Genomic DNA, 19775 nt, shown 5'->3' on the forward strand with positions numbered 1-19775 from the left:
GAGGAATGGTTCCACTCTCCGAAGCTTGACCTTTCCAGTAGCTAACAGTCCACTCCTTAATTTCGAATGTGTTTAAAAATATTTTTTTACTAACTTGTTTCTTCTCATGGTTGATGTGAATGTAATAGACCAATGTACCACTACGTCTTGATTCCCCTGCACATGGTCGTTTTCCAGGAGCCCAGTAATGTACAGTTTATGCTGATCTCAAGACATGGTCTCCCAAAATTCCTTAAATATCTCTTTTCTTTCTTCATCTTTAATGTTGTTACACTCCCTTAATTATGACTTTTCACACATATTTGAAGTGCAAGTAGGTCCCTACTTCCTTTTGTTTCTCTCGACATCTTGTATGACTTTCCCTTCTTTCGTCCTTCTGTAACCTAGGTACGGTTTGCCTTCCATTCTTAGTTCATTATTTTTGTGTTGTTTCTATGCATCTTTCATGCTTTTCTTCTTCCTTTTTCTTGATTCACTTAAATTTCCAAAGAATACTTCATCTCAATCACAAATTTCTTCTTCGCCTTCTGGTGCAATGAATAGCTCAGCCGATGTTTTAGGGGTGTAATCAGAATCATTTACTTCAGATTCTTTGTTGGCAGGAAGTAGGATAGGTGGACCTAAAATGCACAATAATGTATGTCTATAAAATTTTGAAGCAATATTTGAAGTAATAACATGCAATTAGATTATTATATACTAAAATTAGTGCAATGCAACGTGCATACTTTTGTTGTCTGTAGAGGTGCTTGAAGACCTAGGTGAAGATTTCTCATTTGGCTGGAATTTTAGAGCACCATTCTCACAGTTTCCATCATCAATACCTACCAAAATAAGAAATAAAGCGAAATGTAAAGAAATGACAATGTTTTATGGCATACGATCGTTAGTAAACTTAATTTAGAGTCTGTGAAATAACAAATACTGACTTACGTTGATCAAATGATTTGGAATTTGCATCTATAGCTTCAGGGGTAAATAACTGCAGAGTAGTGGGATCTGCAATGTTAATAAAAATATTTCGTCTTCGTTATAATACAACATAAAGCAACTAATTTACATAAAGAACAGGCCTACTAATAAATTAAATCTTTTGAAACTACATTATGTAATACTTAACATGCAGAAAACAAATTTACCAGTACTTGATTTTGCATTTCTTCTGGGAACTGAAGCATTTGCAAACGAGAATCCAAGTTGTGCTATTATTTCTTGTTCCAAGAACGTATTATCCTCAACATCATTGGAGTTCTCAAGTAGTATTTCCTCGTCACCGAAACACGTCTCATGAATGAGAGCAGAATAGTAATTTTTCTCTTTTCCTTCTAAAGCCATGTACACTGACTTATCAAATGTCATGGGAAAGTCAACTAATAGCATGTGGGGCCTCCTCTGGCCCTTGTGAACTGCAGTGAGACGCCATGGAAGTGAGTCACCCAAGTCCCTGGTAGTCCTCTGGACGCAGCTGACACCAAATCGTTTTCAGAGCGGCCACCAATGCTGGTCTGTTTGTGGGTGCAGGATCCATGGCACGGAGCCTGCGTTCCAGGACATCCCACATATGCTCGATAGGGTTCATATCGGGGCTCCTGGGTGGCCATGGCAGTCGCTGGACCTCCGCTGCATGTTCCTGGGACCATTCCCGGGCGACATGGGAGCGATGTGGTGGCGCGTTATCATCTTGAAACACCGCAGAACCGTCTGGGTGCTGGAAGGCCAAAAATGGGTGGAGATGGTCTCCGAGCAGCTCAACATACCGTGTACCATTCAAAGTGTCTTCCAGAACAACTAGGGAGCCCATTCCATACCAGAAAAATGCATCCCAGACCATAGCAGAGACACCAGCGCCCTGGACCACACCTTCCAGGCAGGCGGGATCCATCGCTTCATGTGGTCTGCACCATACACGGTGCCTCCCATCGGCAGGGTGCAGTTGAAATCATGATTCGTCCAATCATATCACGTTACGCCATTGTTCCAATGTCCATCCCTGGTGACTGGCGACAAATGCGCGTCATTGTGCCCGATGACGTTGGGTTAACAGTGGCACCCGTGTGCGGCGATGGCTCCCATACCCCATAGAAACCATGTTCCTACGTATTGTCCACTGGGAGATGTGTCTAGCATGGCCTGTGTTGGAATGAGCCATGATTGGTTGCACGGTTGCCCGTCTGTCACTATTGACAATCTGTCTCAGATGTTGGCGGACACGGTCATCGAGGGTGGCTGGTCGGCCGGTCATTCGTCTGTTGTGGACGGTGACACCCGCATTCAACCATTCATGATACACCCTGGACACGCTTGATCATGTGGAGCCGAATTCCCGCCCCACTTCCGAAATCGCACTTCCCATCCGTCGGGCACCGACCACTATACCCCGTTCGAACGGTGTCAGCTCACGACGACGTTCCATGTTACACCTGGCACATGCACAGCCACTGCTCACAAGGTCTCCTATACAACTTCCGCTGCCACAGGGGGCATATGGTGCGCAGACAACACACCTGCGCATCAGTGCTCCGCAATCCCATGACATTTGCTCAGTCAGTGTATATCAGTGGCTTTAATTCTGATTTTTCAGGATAATAACTACCACAATTATTTCCACTGCTGAAACAGATGAGGGATTCATTAAGGATGCCAACAGTGCCAAAAGGTCATTTTCACCAAAAATGTAGTTACGCGGTATTCATTCTTAGGGGACGATATGCTTTACTTTGTCCATTGTGGTAACCCGTAATTGCGGGAAGTAGTTGATTCCTTCAATATATATATAAGCTAGTTTCCAGATTCCATTTACTTGATAATTTTGATAATTTGTATTTAGACAGGTTCTCACTATTCTCCTTTCTACCTTGAGTACTGTATCTATTGTAACTGTTTTTGTTGTTGTTTTGAATAATGTTTCACATGCATATGGAATTTGTGGCTGGGTGACTGTTTTGTAGTGTTTCAATTTGGTTGCTATTGAGAGACACTTTTTATTATATGTATTCTTGGTAACATGCTGTGCTATAACCAGTTTATATATTCTATTTTGCCATGCTGATTTCTCGTTCAGGTTATATGTGATTATTTCACCTAAATATTTAATTTTTTCTACAATTTTTATTTCTTTGTCCACCAGCTTAATTTTGTTTGCACCAGGCGAGTAGCCATGCAGTTAGGGTCGCACAGCTGTGAGCTTGCATCCGGGAGATAGTGGGTCCGAACACCACTGTCGGCAGCCCTGAAGATGGTTTTCCATTGTTTCCCATTTTCACACCAGGCTGTACCTTAATTAAGGCCAAAGCTGCTTCCTTCCCACTCCTAGGACTTTCCTATCCCATCATCGCCATAAGACCCATCTGTGTCGGTGAGACGTAAAGCAAATAGCAAACAAACAAAAAACAAAAATTGTTTGTAAGCAGAAGTTAAGTTAGCATAATTTCTGTTTTTTCAAAAGAAATTTTTAAACCAATATTTTGAGCTATTTCCTGTAAATATTTTATTTGTTGTTTTGTTTCCTGAATATCATTGGCCAAAAGAGCTAGATCATCAGCAAATCCTAGACAGTTCAAATGTATGTTATCCTTCTGGGTTACAATTTTTATATTTTTGGAATTATTCTTGTACCATTCCCTCAAAACGTACTCTAGTGCACAGTTAAAAAGAAGAGGTGACAATCATGACAATCATGCCATGACTAGCTTCAAAGTTATTGTTTGTTCAGAGCAGCCTCTCTAAGGTATGAATCCTCCCTGGTATTTGCCTATCTCTTGATCAAGTTGTTCTTTAATCTGACTATATAGTATCTTAGAGAATATCTTAAATGTGCAGTCAAGGATGGAAATACCTGTATAGTTGTCTGGAATATTTCTTTCACCTTTCTTATGAATTGGATTAATTATAGCTGTTGTACATATGTATACCAATTTTTTTAACCTCTTCTTATTAAATAACATTTTACAATGCACAAAACTACGATTTAAAATCTCCAGAATAAATAATACACAAGAAAAACAGTTCAAATGAATGGAGTCTATCAAACGACATACGATCTCTAATGTAACGTTCTGATATGTGACCTCTGCAGGGTTAACTTAATGACTTTTAGTATATGTATTGGAGGAGTATGGCCCGAGTTTTCATTTTTTTGATATAGTGAGATTTCTAAGTAGTTATTCGCAGTTCATGTGTTTCTTTTCAGGCATACACTAATATGTGTCCATATTGTTTGAGATTCGTCTTATTGTAGTAGGTATTTCCGTGGTGATGCAGCAGAGCAGAGCAAATTTTGGATTATATTACTTGAATCATGTAACTTATTTGTTGATCACAGGGTGTGCAGCATTGTCATTTTAGTGTGGGTAGAATTTTTTGCTCAAGTTACAAATAATATTTTGTGTTTTATGAAGGTTAAGTAATTATAACAGATTTATTAGGAGAGGAGTAGCATACTGTGTAAAGGTGAGGATTCCCTCACGTATTAACTTCGTTCGCATAATAATGATTTTTTTTATACAAACAATAATGAACTTGATTAAAAAATGAAAACTTGATTATGTCAATGAAATTCTTTTCATACCATTGATACGTTCAACATATTTGTATTGTTTTCTGGCTGCATCAATTTATTTTATTCATAATTTCCATTTGGTTATGCTATGGTTATGTTATTTGGTGGGCAATATTTATTTTACCTGATATCTTTGACGTGATGTTATCATTTATGAACCAGTTTATTGTTGAGGTAACAATGTACGACAGATCTGATCTATTGTTAGAATGCTCCACTGTTGTGTAACAATCCATGTCTCCTGTAATGGACAATATGTAATAACTGATTATTATTTCGGGCAACAAATATTTCCATATGTATCTGAGGGAACTTTTCATTCGATTCGTAGTTAGTAGCCACACCTTTTCTCTACATTGCCATCCCGCCTGAGTGAAGATGAAGGGTAGATCATGGGAGACTACTGACAAAAATGAGTAGAAAATAGAACTCAGAGAATTAGAGTAGGCGAAGCTTTACCTCACCCTGTAATAATTAAGAGAGAAATTCCACAAGGCAGTATTATTGAAGTTTTATGTTTTCTTATATATATCAATGATATGTGGAGATAAGGCTGTTTGCAGATGATGTTAATCTATACAGTAATAAGTTACAAGATTGGGAGCAACTGCAAAATGACCTCGATAAATTGAGATGGACAGTAGCCAATGGTACTGGAGGAGTATGGCCTGAGTTTTCATTTTTTTGATATAGTGAGATTTCTAAGTAGTTACTCGCACTTCATGTGTTTCTTTTCAGGCATACACTAATATTTGTCCATATTGTTTTAGATTCGTCTTATTAAGTTAATGATAAATGGGGTTAAAAGTCAGGTTGTGAGTTTTGCAAACAGGAAAAGTCCTCTTAGTTTTAATTACTGCGTTGATGGGGGTGAAAGTTCCTTTCAGGGATCATTGAAAGTACCTACGTGTTAATATAAGGAAAGATCTTCATTGGGGTGATCACATAAATATGATGGTTAATAAAGGGTACAGATCTCTGCACATGGTTATGAGGGTATTTAGGGGTTGTAGTAAGGATGTAAAGAAGAGAGCATATACAAAGGGCACTAGGAAAGTTTTGCAATACGCAAAAATGGTTGGCTGGACACCCGTTATTGTGAGGGATGAAAAGAGGGGTGAAAATCGGTCTAGAAGACAGCAAGACGCGACCTTCACACCATTTGTTACCAAGCAGTGGGATTGAAAGCAAGTTAAGATGTCGGTGTGGTCTAAAGTTGAATATCGCACAGTTATCAGCTACAATTTTGCGCGTGGATTAACTGTTGACCAGTGCCTGGAGGAAAAGACTCCTGTGCTGGGGAAAGACTGTCCACATCAGACAACAATTTTCCGCTGGTACAAAGAGTCCAGAGGGGAAATTTTGGGGTTGAATACGATTGTCGTTCTGGGCGACCGTCTGAATCAGTGACTGAGGAAAACATTGAAGCTGTGACGAAAATGTTGCAGCAAGAGAGGCGGTTGACATATTGGCAGGTAGAAGAGACCCTCCACATCCCTGCACCGGCTAGCGATTGGCAGTCTGAGGCAAGGTCTCGAGATTTCTCAAAATTTCTCGAGACTAGTGCAGGTACTATTTCTCGAGAAAAATTTTGAGAGATCTCGAGAGCGTTGTCCCCACATTGTGTGGTGAGCATGCAAATAGCAAAACCACGCACCTTCTCTATTCCGTGCTGGGCTGAGTGGCTCAGATGGTTGAGGCGCTGGCTTTCTGACCCCAACTTGGCAGGTTCGATCCTAGCTCAGTCCAGTGGTATTTGAAGGTGCTCAAATACATCAGCCTCGTGTCTGTAGATTTACTGGCACGTAAAAGAACTCCTGCGGGACTAAATTCTGGCACTTTGGCGTCTCCGAAAACCATAAAAGTAGTTAGTGGGATGTAAAGCAAATAACATTATTATATTATTATTCTCTATTCCTTAAATGTGTGTCAACAAGCGACTAAGGCGTTCATTTATACCGAGGTCTATTTTGATGCGGGATAACATAATTACAAAGGATAGGCATTCTGGCATTGTATGCATTGGTAGGTACAAGAATGAAGAGGCTAAGTACAGAAACTGACGACTACTGTAGGTGCACCTACCTGGATACTAGAGGTGTGGACTATTCGAACTCGAGACGAGGCAAAATGCACCTTGCTGCATATGCAACCACCATTAACATGGGCGCCCGCAAGGGGGGGCACTTGCCCCCCCCCTGGAATTCTAAAGATGTTGATGTTCAATTGTTTAATATCATACCAGATTATTTCATAAACTGATATTACTGACAGTCATCTAGCATATGTTATAACTGGAAGTTTCTGTAAACAATTTAATGTTGCTGACGTTATGTTGGTTTTTATATTCAAGAAAATTGTTAATGTGCCCCGCCCTGGAAAAGATCCTGCGGGCGCCCATGACCATTAAGCATGAGTGGAATGTGTAATCTAAAATGCTTAAGTTTGCTCCAATTCTTTCAACGGGTAGGTGTACATCGTTATCAGACCCCATCTTCAATATCACATGACCACTGCTTGTGCTTACTGATATGTTGGTGACGAAGGAAATAATTCCTTACAATGTTATAGAGTATTCACGTCATAATTAGGTACTTCCATATATGATGGTGCAATGTGTAATTGTGTCTAGTTGTACGCGACAACTTGAAGACGATGTACGAAACTCAATGTAAGTCGTGGATGTCACATAGCACATCCCGCTGTGTTGCTTGTTCAAAAGAAGTAAAATACGTTGGCAGAAATACTTCTGGGATGATCCAGCACTTAGAAACGCATAATATCATTGAAGAGGAATCGTCACAGAATACCTCCAGTTCAGTCTTCACCACAAGAAGCTACCCTGTCGATTGCGAAGAATCCATGTAGATGTACATCCTAGCTACAGTCATTAACAAATTATACGGGTTATTCAGCTAAGTCCACCGGAAGTAACTCGTGAACAGTTTAAGATACTGATTGTGTTTTCACTTTCGTTAATGGTACCGTATTAAGGGGGTCATAGTTCAACATGCAGTGCTTTCCTAGCCTTTTGACAAAATTTATCATTACACACATTTCCATATGAGAACTGCTGCCGATATACTATGAAGCTTACACTCGTAGTTACTGGGACGTCGCACAGCTCACAGCACACGAGAATCGGTCTTGAGAGCGTTACCCATCACCCGTGTCGAAAGAATTGGAGCAAACTTTTTAGATTACACGTTCCACTCATGTGTAATGGTGGTTGCATTTATCGCAAAGCACATCTTTCCCCATCTCAAGTTTCAATGATCTATGCCTCTAGTATCTAGTATGCCAAGTTTTACATCAGGGGATGTTGTCTGAACTCATCCCAGTAAACACAGGAGTTAAGCAAGGATGTTTGCTGTCACCTATACTATTTCTGATGGTTCTGGATCTTATGATGAAGAAGGCAATGAATCACCGAAGAGGAATTCAATGGGGACTGACAGGCAGGTTGGAGGACTAGGACTTTAAGGATGACTTGTGTTTGCTAGCCAACAGTTTTAAGGATATGGAAGCAAAGCTGAATGATTTAAAAACCGAAGCATCAGAGGTGGGATTGAAGATAAATGGAAAGAAAACCAAGGAGATGCGCTATAATAACCGAAACAAGGCACTATTATTTTTAGGAAACCAGGAGATCAAGCAAGTCAATCAGTTTTGCTACCTGGGAAGTATAGTCACCCCTGAGGGAAGAACTGTAGAGGATATAGGAAATAGAATAAATAAGGCTAAAGGAGCATTTGCAATGCTGAGACCAATCTGGAAATCAAGGGAACTTAACACCTATACCAAACTACGCATCTTCAATACAAATGTCAAGTCAGTATTGCTCTATGGGTGTGAAACATGGAAGACTAACATACAACTGATTAGCAGACTTCAAACAGTTGTGAACAGAAGTTTGAGGAATATCCTGAGGATATGGTGGCCACAAGTAATCTCCAATGTAGAACTGTGGAAAAAAACCCATCAAACACCCATTGATATTGAGATGCGTCATAGGAAATGGAAGTGGATCGAGCATACATTATGGCAAGATAAAGACAACATAGCAAGACAAGCCCTGGAATGGAACCCACAAGGTAGCAGGAAAAGAGGCAGACCAAGGAACACATGGAGGAGGAGTGTAATAGCAGAAGGGATGGAGAAAGGAGGGAAGAAGACCTGGACAGAGATCAGGGACGATGGTGCAGAACAGAGTCCGGTGGCGGAAGTTCATTGATGCCCTATGCTCCACTTAGGAGATACAGGAAATCAGTCAAGTCAAGTTCATTCATCAACTTTCCTTTGTCTACTCTTTTAATAATTGGGAGGTCTTGTTCTATTGTTGTGGAGTGATGTCCTGTTTCTTTCATATGGGAGCTCATAGCTGAAAATTTGTTGTGTTTATTAGCATTATAGTGTTCTAAGTACCTGGTTTGAAAACTCCGGCCTGTTTGACAAATATAAGAGACGTTACATTGTGTGCAGGTGAGCCTGTATATGCCTGAGCCTGAGTAAATGTTTTTGTTTGAATTGACTGTGTTGTGATTTAAAAATATTTTTTTTAGTGTTTGTTGTCTTAAACGCTATACTGGTATTTTTGTTTTTTATGGGGTTCAAGACCTGGTGAAAGTTTGGATTGTTGTAGGTGAAGGTAACAAATTTGGATTTTTTGGGTTTGTCAGGGATGAGGTTTGTTGTTAATTTGAATTTGACCTTATTTATTATACGATTAATCATTTCAAGTTGATACAGGGGCGGCCGTACTTTATGTGCTGAAGTGCTGCAGCACATTGCCTGTTGGAAAAATAAATTAGTTTAAAAATATTATCTACAATCAAATACAGTGCATTGGAAAAGACATCAGCCAAAGAATAAGAAATTATTCAACTCCCCTCACAACCAGGTAACTACTGGTGCGCTCCACGCCAGGTGCTGTGGGGTCACAGCTCAGCGAGAGCTAAGCTTTTAGCCAGAAACCAGGAACTCTGCCTTTTGCGCATGCGTGCCCAACTTTTCCGATACAAAGAGAATGTGTTCCGACAGGCTGTGGAAACAACAGCCAAGACATCACTTCACAGCGATTCTTCGTTCGACCACAGAGAGGCAGCACTAGCACTAGTCACACTTGCATTACGACCGATATGAGAACGAGGCAGCTGACACCCTCTTGACTCAGCTGTAGTATTTAAGAGGGGATCGCTCAAAGCAAACGGGAAAACAAAATACTGTAGAGCTGTTCCCGCCAGGTCTTTTAATACCAAAGAGGATAGAATACTACCAACTTGCCTATTCCATAGCCATATTTGTAAATCGATGAACTATAAAAACTGTACTTTTTATGTTGTCAAATTAAGGACATGATATTGTGATTTTCTTTAATTAAAAATCTCTAGTTTATAAATGTCAATATAAAAACATAACATGTAATTTTGCATTATGATGTTGCTGGTTTTCTTTCAATGATGTTGGTAACATTAAGAAGTTACGTTTTTGCGCGCTCACACCAAGTGTTTGAGTTGGTGAATATTTTGCCATTGCAGGTGTTATTGTGTGTTTAATTATATAGGTTTATAGTTTTTTATGAGGAATGTGTAAATGTGTTGGGGTTGTTTGCGTGTTTGTTCAGTGTGGAAAACTCAGTGGAGAGCTCCTTGAAAACCACATACCACCGGGCGAGTTGGCCGTGTGGTTAGAGGCGTGCAGCTGTGAGCTCGCATCCGGGAGATAGTGGGTTCGTATCCCACTGTCGGCAGCCCTGAAGGTGGTTTTACGTGGTTTCCCACTTTCACACCAGGCAAATGCTGGGGCTGTACCTTAATTAAGGCCACGGCCGCTTCTTTCCCATTCCTAGACCCTTCCTGTCCCATCGTAGCCATAAGACCTATTTGTGTCGGTGCGACGTAAAGCAAAATGGCAAAAAAAGAAAACCACACACCAGTATGTTTCTAAATATTTTTAATTTTTGGAGTGGGGATGGGTTACAGCACACAACTGATTTTCTGCACCAGCTGCCACTGGGTTTATATCCATTGATGTTTGCTAAATCCTTTACATAATTTAGTTCTGTTTTAAGGTTCATGGGTGTTAGAGGGATTTTTAAAGCCCTGTAAATTAAAATGTGAAAAGTGGCCAATTTATGGGAGTTAGGATGTACAGAAGTATTTTTGAGAGTTTTTCTAAGTGTATTTTGGGTGCTGAAACATGTCCCTTGTAACCTTTTATGACAAAATTTAATTCTTAATTTACTAGATCTCTTTGTATTGAATAGGTGGATATTAAAATAACACTTGTAGCATACTTTGTATTTACGTACATTTCAATAGGACCTAGCATGAGAATTATAACATGTAAGTAGTATGTTCCGAGCTGTCAGTGGAGAGATGGCGTGGAATGACATCAGTAGACGAATATGTTTGAGTGATGCCTTTAAAAGTAGGAAAGATCACATTATGAAGATAAAGCTGGAATTCAAGAGGACAAATTGGGGCATGCCTTTAAAAGTAGGAAAGATCACATTATGAAGATAAAGCTGGAATTCAAGAGGACAAATTGGGGCATATATTTGTTTATAGGAAGGGGAGTTAGGGATTGGAATAACTTACCAAGGGAGATGTTCAATAAATTTCCAATTTCTTTGCGATCATTTAAGAAAAGGCTAGGAAAACAACAGATGGGGAATCTGCCACCTTGGCAACTGCCCTAAATGCAGATCAGTACTGATTGATTGATTGATTGATTGATTGATTGATTGATTGATTGATTGATTGATTGATTGATTGATGCATTCGGTTATCCAGATGACCTATCACCCCTTCTGAGGTGAGTAACATGTACCCTATCCCTGAGCAAAGTTGGCATGAAATAAAAATAGTCCTCATATGGGTGCAAAAACAGCATAGGCTATTTCACAGAAGTCAGAGATAATCAGTTCGTGGTCTTCTACTGAACGAAATACTAAGTCATCTTTTCATGGATGCTATTGCTGCAGAAACTCTGCACAAATTTCTATTAACTATAGCTTTTGAAATTCTAGCATTGTCTCCAACAAAGATATGCACAGGTCTCCAAACATTACATGAAAAATCTGTAACAGATTTGACTCACCTCCGCTTCATTCATCACGTTCTGCTCACTTCTTCCTAGCCTTTTGCCTCCGCACTCCACTACGAGTATGAAAATACTGCCAGCTGATCATCTGTACCAGTGCCGGATGACGTCATTGGCGCTAGACTCTACTCCTAACTTCGAGTAAGTTCTTGGCGTGTGCAAGTGCAAATGTTTCATAACCTCCCCTTTGCCTCTCTTCTCTGTAACTTGCTAATATAAACTGGCTCTATCAGCCTCCTAATTTGAGATGTACTTCGACTGTCAGAGAGAGGAACTTTTTTTTTTTTCTCACTGGCTTTACGTCACACAGACACAGATAGGTCTTATGGCGACGATGTGACAGGAAAATGTCTAGGAGTTGGAAGGAAGCAGCCATGGTCTTAATTAAGGTACAGCCCCAGCATTTGCCTGGTGTGAAAATGGGAAACCACGGAAAACCATCTTCAGGGCTGCTGACAGTGGGATTCGAACCCACTATCTTCCGGATGCAAGCTCACAGCCGCCTGCCCCTGACCGCACAGCCAACTCACCCGGTCATCTTTGTTTTAAGCTGGTGTAAATTTCTACTTATTTCTCATACCAGTATAGGATTTTATGATTGCACCATGAGGTATTGTAAACTTAATATTTGTGCACTTCACATTCATGTGACTAAATGTTCTCAAGTGATTGTACTTGATTATTATCGATAGGAGAGCGTGTAGATTTCTAATTCCTTTAACATGGAATACTGCTTGAATTAATGGGCAAATGAACATTCTTCTCTCAATATTTTTGAAACCTTTCGTACTTCAACGCTGTTTATATCTCATTACTGTGAAGATGCCTTGTTTTGAACTATATGGGTGAAATATATCTGTGCAACATTGTTTTTTTTTTATAGAATTTTGTTAAAAGTAATTTGTTGTGCACTATTTTCAAGTAACCTCTATTCCTATGGTATGCCCTGACTTTGTATAAATCTCATCTTAATTTGTGGATACCTTATCCTTCATGCAAATTTGGAGTATCTTAATGTTTTACCTTGATCTTACATTGTCCTGTTCATGGCTTTACCTATATTTCCTAAATATTCCTTCTTACATTATATGAAAGTTGGTTGGGAAACATCTGTCCTGTTTCATGTACGTATTTAATAAATCTACTCATATCAAATGTAAGTTATTTATACTGCTGTGTATTATCTATAACGAGTATTTGTGAAAAATTTCTGTAATCTACCAAGATATTTGATGTGATTTTCCACTTTGTCTGGTGCTTCACTGTTGGTAACTTGTTTTGTGTCTGAATACATCTATTTGTTCCACCGATGTTGGCATTCTTGTTAATCTTTTACTTTGATCTTACATTGTCCTGTTTATGGCTTTACCTGTATTTCCTAAATTTTTCTTATGTGCAAGTTGGTTGGGAAACATCTGTCCTGTTTCATGTATGTATTTGAGAAATCTACTTGGATCAAATACAAGTTATACTGGTGTGTATTATCTGTAATGAGTATTTGTGAAAATTCTTCTGTAATCTACCAAGATATGTGATGTGATGTTCTACTTTGTCTGGTGCTTTAGTGTTGGTAACTTGTTTTGTGTCTGAAAACATCTATTTGTTCAACTGATGTTGGCATTCTTGTTTATCCTCTAATGTCCTTCTATTTTCCAATCTATACGTACTCATTTCTATTTCCTATTATTATTCCTCTTTGTACTACCCTCAGTTATCCTCTCGTTTCAGCACTTTTGATATATGTCTCTTCCACTGTGTCGCTTTCCTCTTCCTGGCTTCCACTGCCTTACTTGAGAGTTTTGGTGTAATATTTTCATACTACTCACCACAAATCATCGATCTGTGTTTAAAAAGTGTTTGAAGTTGAATGGGTGTAATGGCACATAAAACAATGCTCTGTATGATGATAGTGATAAAGAAGTAAGTGATGATGAATCTTAGCCATTTGACTGACTAAACAAAATGGCAGAAAATGTATTCCTTATGCTGTGTGTGCTTTATTAGGCTGATAAATATTTTTAAATACATTTTAATAAATGTTCACCTAAAATGATTTTGTACCATTCATAACTAGCCTTTAGAACTTCTTCTTCTTCTTCTTCTTCTTCTTATTATTATTATTATTATTATTATTATTATTCAGTAAATCTGTCCTTAGACAGGTATCAACTGGATGTCCTCCATTCCTCTCTGTCCTGAGTATCTTCCTTCATTTGCTTGTAACTTCTTCCTCTCTTCACATCTGTCAGCATTCCAAACTTTCTTCTTCCCTTCCCTGTTTTTCCTTCAACTTTTCCCTCCATGATTCTCTGTAGTAGACAATTTCTACGTAATATGTGACCAATCCAAGATGTTTTCCTCTTCTGTACCATCTTCCTCTCCTCTCCTGCCCTGCTCAGCACCTCCTCATTTCTCACTCTATCTGTTCATTTCACTTTCATAGGATATAAACTTCATGGTTTTGACCTGTACTGAATTGTGATCACAATAATAATAATTACATAAATGTTGTAATGATCCACCTTTTCAATACTATAATATGCAATATTTTTGAATTGCATTACTAAACTAGGGACTAGTTTTGGCCTTGGCTGGCCATCTTCAGCCTTAATGTAATATATCTAATAAGTAAACAAGTGTAAAACACACAATTGACATTTAAAAAAATGTACAAACACACAACTGACATTAAAATCTGGGATGAACTATGTGTAAAATTTGAAAAATAAATTAGGCTCTAAATTCTTAGCATCTGGAGTATGCTCATCATCCAGACTCTTTCTTGCATTAATATTCATAGAATTGTTAGTTCCATCACTGCTAAGCATTACAATTTCAATTGCAAAACGGGAACTGGTAAATGTTGATTCTGTAGTCAGATCACCAATCACCAAATCTACTTGAGTGGTGTTAGCAGTAGCAAGCCACTGGATGCCACTGTAAATAACCACCACCTGATGCAGAACTACTAGATGGTGTTTCCACATCAACCACCATAAATAAAATGAAATGTTCCCATAGTGCTTGTTAAAATCATGCTGAAACGCTGTTGGTTATTGTCAGGATGGATATGGTTAAAACTGACACATTCTTAATTTGTGGCTGGTATAAATTCGCAATTCATTGCGGTGTCCATGAAGTTAATGTGAATAAATGATAGATATAATTAGATAAAATTAATGAATTGAAGAAGAGAGCGTGTTAGTCAAATGGCATAGATTATATGAGACTTACCTCTCATTGCGGCATGTGGTGCGTGGCCTATTGTTGTGTGCCTCATACTAACGGTTGTGAGATTCAAAGGAAAAGAAAGGGGCGGGGCAAGGGGTGAGGGGGTGGAGCAAGGGTAGAGGTTGGGAAAGAAGAGGGGGGTTGGAGGGAAAGGGGCGGAATTAAGGCAGGCCGAAGGGTGTGGGAAAAGAGATGGCTGCTGAGGAAAGATGCTGTGAATATTATGAAAAACTGAATTATGACTTGTTGATTTGACGTTTTGAAAAATGGGAATTAGAAGGTCAAATAGGATATTTGGCTTTTCTGAAATGTCATTAAAATTATGATTTAGGGTTAAAATATTGATCTATATGTATGAAGCAGCTTTCAGTAATGTTCAGGAGGGGTCCTTTGTTGATGATTTTGAGAATTTCCATATCTTGTTTTATGTCTGTGAATTTGTGATTATAGTCATGCATATGCTGTCCTACAGCTGCAAATTTATTGTATTTCAGGGCATTGACGTGTTCCGAGTACCTTATATTAAAATTACTCCCAGTCTGTCCGACGTAAGAAGAATTACAACTGTTGCAAATAATCCTGTATTCTCCTGATTTTGAAAAATATTGAACTTGTTTATGGATGTGGCATTATGTAAGACTTGTGCATTCCTATTGTTGGTTTTGAAAACTACTTTTTACATCATGCTTTTTAAAGATGTTGGTGACTGTAAATTTATTCGTTGAACGTAAAGATAGAAAGGGAGGAGTTGTTTTGTTTATCTTTTCCTCAAAGTGGTAGAGGGGTGATATTTATATTTATTGATTATTTTTTAAATGAAGAAACTGTTGTATCCATTAGATTCAGCTATATTACGAATGGTATTCAACTCATTTATGAGGTCTCTTTTAGACATTGGAACATTGAAGGCTCGGTACACCGTGCTGTTGTACATTGCTCGTTTGTGAATTTGGGGATGTGAAGAATCCTGACAGATCGTAGTGACTGTCTGGGTGGATTTTCTGAAAATCTTATATTTTAAGGAGCTTGGGTGCCTGATAAAGTTAAGTCTAAAAAATGTATTTTCTGTTCAATTTCAGATTCAAGTGTGAATTTTATATGCGGGTCAACGTTATTTAGATTAATGAGGGTGGTAGCAGCGTCTGTGATGCTCTCATCCATAATTACTATGATGTCATCTACATATCTTGCCCAGAAAAGGATGTTGTCAAAGTTATTATTATTATCAATTTTGGTGTGTTCCAAAAATCCAAGTAAATCTCAGCTAAGATACCCGAGGCCGGCGATCCCATAGCCAATCCTTCTTGTTGATAAATAACATTATCGAAAATGAAATAATTGTTGCTTATAACTAATTTAAGCATAGACATGAAATCCTGTATTTCTAATATACTTAGGCCACTGTATTTGCTTAATTGTTTTGAATGATGGGGTATACCTTGGAGATTTGTATCCTAGGATACATGTTTACAATACTGAATCAGTGGAGAGAATGATTGGATTGAAAGTTAAACTTTTTAAATTTATTGATCAATTCTTTTTGTGTTTGATGGATTTGTTCGACAAGAAATTATACTTCCTTCTTAAAAGTCGTTGAATGAATTGTGATGCTTTATATAACAGACTTGGTCTATAGTTAATGATCGGGCGAATGGCGATGCCTGTTTTGTGTGTCTTGGGGTGGCCTTTTGGCAGTGGGTAAACCTGGGTTTATATTAATTAATTTAATTTTTTCTTGATATTTACAGAAGAATGGAAAAACAAGTTGAAGCTGAGTTGGGAGAAGATCAATTTGGCTTCAGAAAAATGTAGGAACACGTGAAGCAATCCTGACTTTACGTCTGATCTTAGAGGATCGAATCAAGAAGGACAAGCCCACGTACATGGCATTCATAGATCTAGAAAAGGCATTCGATAATGTTGATTGGACCAAGCTATTTATGATTCTGAAGATGATAGGGATCAGATACCGAGAACGAAGAATTATCTACAATCTGTATAAAAATCAGTCTGCAGTGATAAGAATCGAGGGCTTTGAAAAAGAAGCAGCAATCCAGAAAGGAGTGAGGCAAGGCTGCAGTTTGTCCCCTCTCCTTTCCAATGTTTACATAGAACAGGCAGTAAAGGAAATCAAAGAGAAATTTGGAAAGGGAATCACAGTCCAAGGAGAGGAAATCAAAACCTTGAGATTTGCCGATGATATTGTTATTTTATCTGAGACTGCAGAAGATCTCGAGAAGTTGCTGAATGGTATGGATGAAGTCTTGGGTAAGGAGTACAAGATGAAAATAAATAAGTCCAAAACAAAAGTAATGGAGTGCAGTCGAACGAAGGCAGGTGATGTAGGAAATATTAGATTAGGAAAGGAAGTATAAAGGAAGTAGATGAATATTGTTACTTGGGTAGTAAAATAACTAACGATAGCAGAAGTAAGGAGGACAGAAAATGCAGACTAGCACAAGCAAGGAAGAGCTTTCTTAAGAAAAGAAATTTGCTCACTTCAAACATTGATATCGGAATTAGAAAGATGTTTTTGAAGACTTTTGTGTGGAGCGTGGCATTGTATGGAAGTGAAACATGGACGATAACTAGCTCAGAAAGAAAGAGAATAGAAGCTTTTGAAATGTGGTGTTACAGGAGAATGCTGAAGGTGAGATGGATAGATCGAATCACGAATGAAGAGATACTGAATCAAATTGGTGAGAGGAGATCGATTTGGCTAAATTTGACAAGAAGAAGAGATAGAATGATAGGACACATCTTAAGACACCCAGAACTTGTTCAGTTGGTTCTTGAAGGAAGTGTAGGTGGTAAGAACGGTAGGGGTAGACCAAGGTATGAATATGACAAGCAGATTAGAGCAGATGTAGGATGCAATAGTTTAGAAATGAAAAGAATAGCACAGGATAGGGTGGCATGGAGAGCTGCATCAAACCAGTCTATGGACTGATGACTCAACAACAACACGTCAATATATATGAAGTATACTTGAGAGTCTGCTTAAGTTGATATTGGATTGTCGGGGTAGGGTCCTTCTTTACTGTAGAGAATGAGCTATCTTTAAAAAGTTGATTTGTTTTCCTTACATATTCGTTTTTATCCGCAGGTCTGGCCAGTTAATCTGCTATGGTAATGGAGTAAACCATACAGTCAGTGTCCCCACGCCCAGTGTTGGGCGGCGGTAAATAGCCTGACCCACTATAAGGACCAATGGCTACGGGCGGAGGAGTTCTTATAGAAGGGTAATGGGCCCTCAGTTGAGGAAATGCCACTGAAACCCCTCATCAGCTGTAGTGTCTGTACTCCAGAGGAGCGGCTACAAAAGATGTTTGTTCTCCATGTTAGGAGCGGCCTACAAGTTTTGGCTGGCAGTAGCTCTAAAATGCCTTTGGAAGTGGTGAACCCATTGTGACAAGTTTATTGAAGCCTCAGAAAATGCTAGGGCGTTCCTGACAAATGCTAGGGCGTTCCTGACAAGTGACGTGCAATTCTTGTGATGCTGGGAGAAATGTGAGAAATGGGCAACCAGCAACCAAATACATCAAGATAGCTACCATCAATGTAGTGACACTAACAGGGAAAATGGAAGAAATTGTAGATTTTATGGTTGACAAAGGTATAGCATTGCTGGGAATCAGTGAGACCAAATGGAAAGGAAAAGGTAAGAGGAAACTCCAGAAAGGATACGCCTTATACTATAGTGGAGGAAGAGAACCAAAAATGGTGTAGTTCTCATAATTAGAAAAGACCTAAAGGAATATCCAGAATTAGTGGAAAACATAAATGACAGGTTGATTAAGGTCAGATTGAGACTTGAAACTCAAGGGTATGCTCCACAAAAAGGAAATACATATACGGATCTAGAGGAATACCTTGAATATCTGGAAGACCATATACAGGACAAACAAGTTGTGATCATAGGAGACATGAATGCCCACGTAGGTCAGGAAAGAAAAGGAGATGAAGAGATTATAATAGGTCCATTTGGATATGGGAAGAGAAACAATGCTGGAGATATTTTGGTAGACTTTTGTAGAAGAAATGAGCTGATCATTGGTAACACATGGTTTTGAAAGAAAACCAGTCAGAAGATAACAAGATATAGTTGGGATAACAAAATCAAAACTCTGATAGATTACATTTTGGTCAAGAAATGTAACAGGAAAATGTTGGTAGACGTAACAGCCCTCCCAAGTGAATCTTTCGAAGGAGATCACAGAGTTGTGATAGCCAAGTTAAAGATGGGAAAGATACAAAAGATGACTGAGATTAGGCAGAGAAAGCTAAGGGTGTGGAAATTGCAGAAGGAAATAAGTGAAGAGTTTCAGACACACATTAAAACATGTATACCTGAGGAAGACATCGGAAGGGTCAAAGAAGAATGGGCATACTTTAAAACAGTGATGGTCAAGTCCGCAGAAAAGACCTGTAGAAGAGTATCGGGAAGGAAGAAAGATCAAGAAAAGCCCTGCTGGAATGACAGGGTAAAAGATATAGTTAAAAAGAAGAAACAAGCTTCGAAAAGATGGCTGAGAAACAGGACAACAGAATGCAAAACAGAATACAGGCACTGCAAGAAGGAGTGCTCGAAGGTGGTTCAAGAAGGGAAAAAGAAATGCTGGCAAAAATTCACTGATTCTCTGCAAGACGATACAACCGGAAACAAAAAGATCTTATTCCAGTGGGTTAAAAAGAAGAAAAACCCAGGTGAAAGTGCTAACTTCATTAAAAATGAACAGGAGGAAGTGATGACACAGAAGCAGGATATATTGCAAAGTGGGGAAAATACTTTGAACAGCTTTACAACGTGCAAAATACCTTGGTACAAGGAGAAATCGAAGAACCAGAATTAGTGCAGATGGAAGAGGTGTCCATGGCAGAG

This window comes from Anabrus simplex, chromosome 4, assembly GCF_040414725.1.
Source record: "Anabrus simplex isolate iqAnaSimp1 chromosome 4, ASM4041472v1, whole genome shotgun sequence".
Taxonomy (NCBI): Eukaryota; Metazoa; Arthropoda; class Insecta; order Orthoptera; family Tettigoniidae; genus Anabrus; species Anabrus simplex.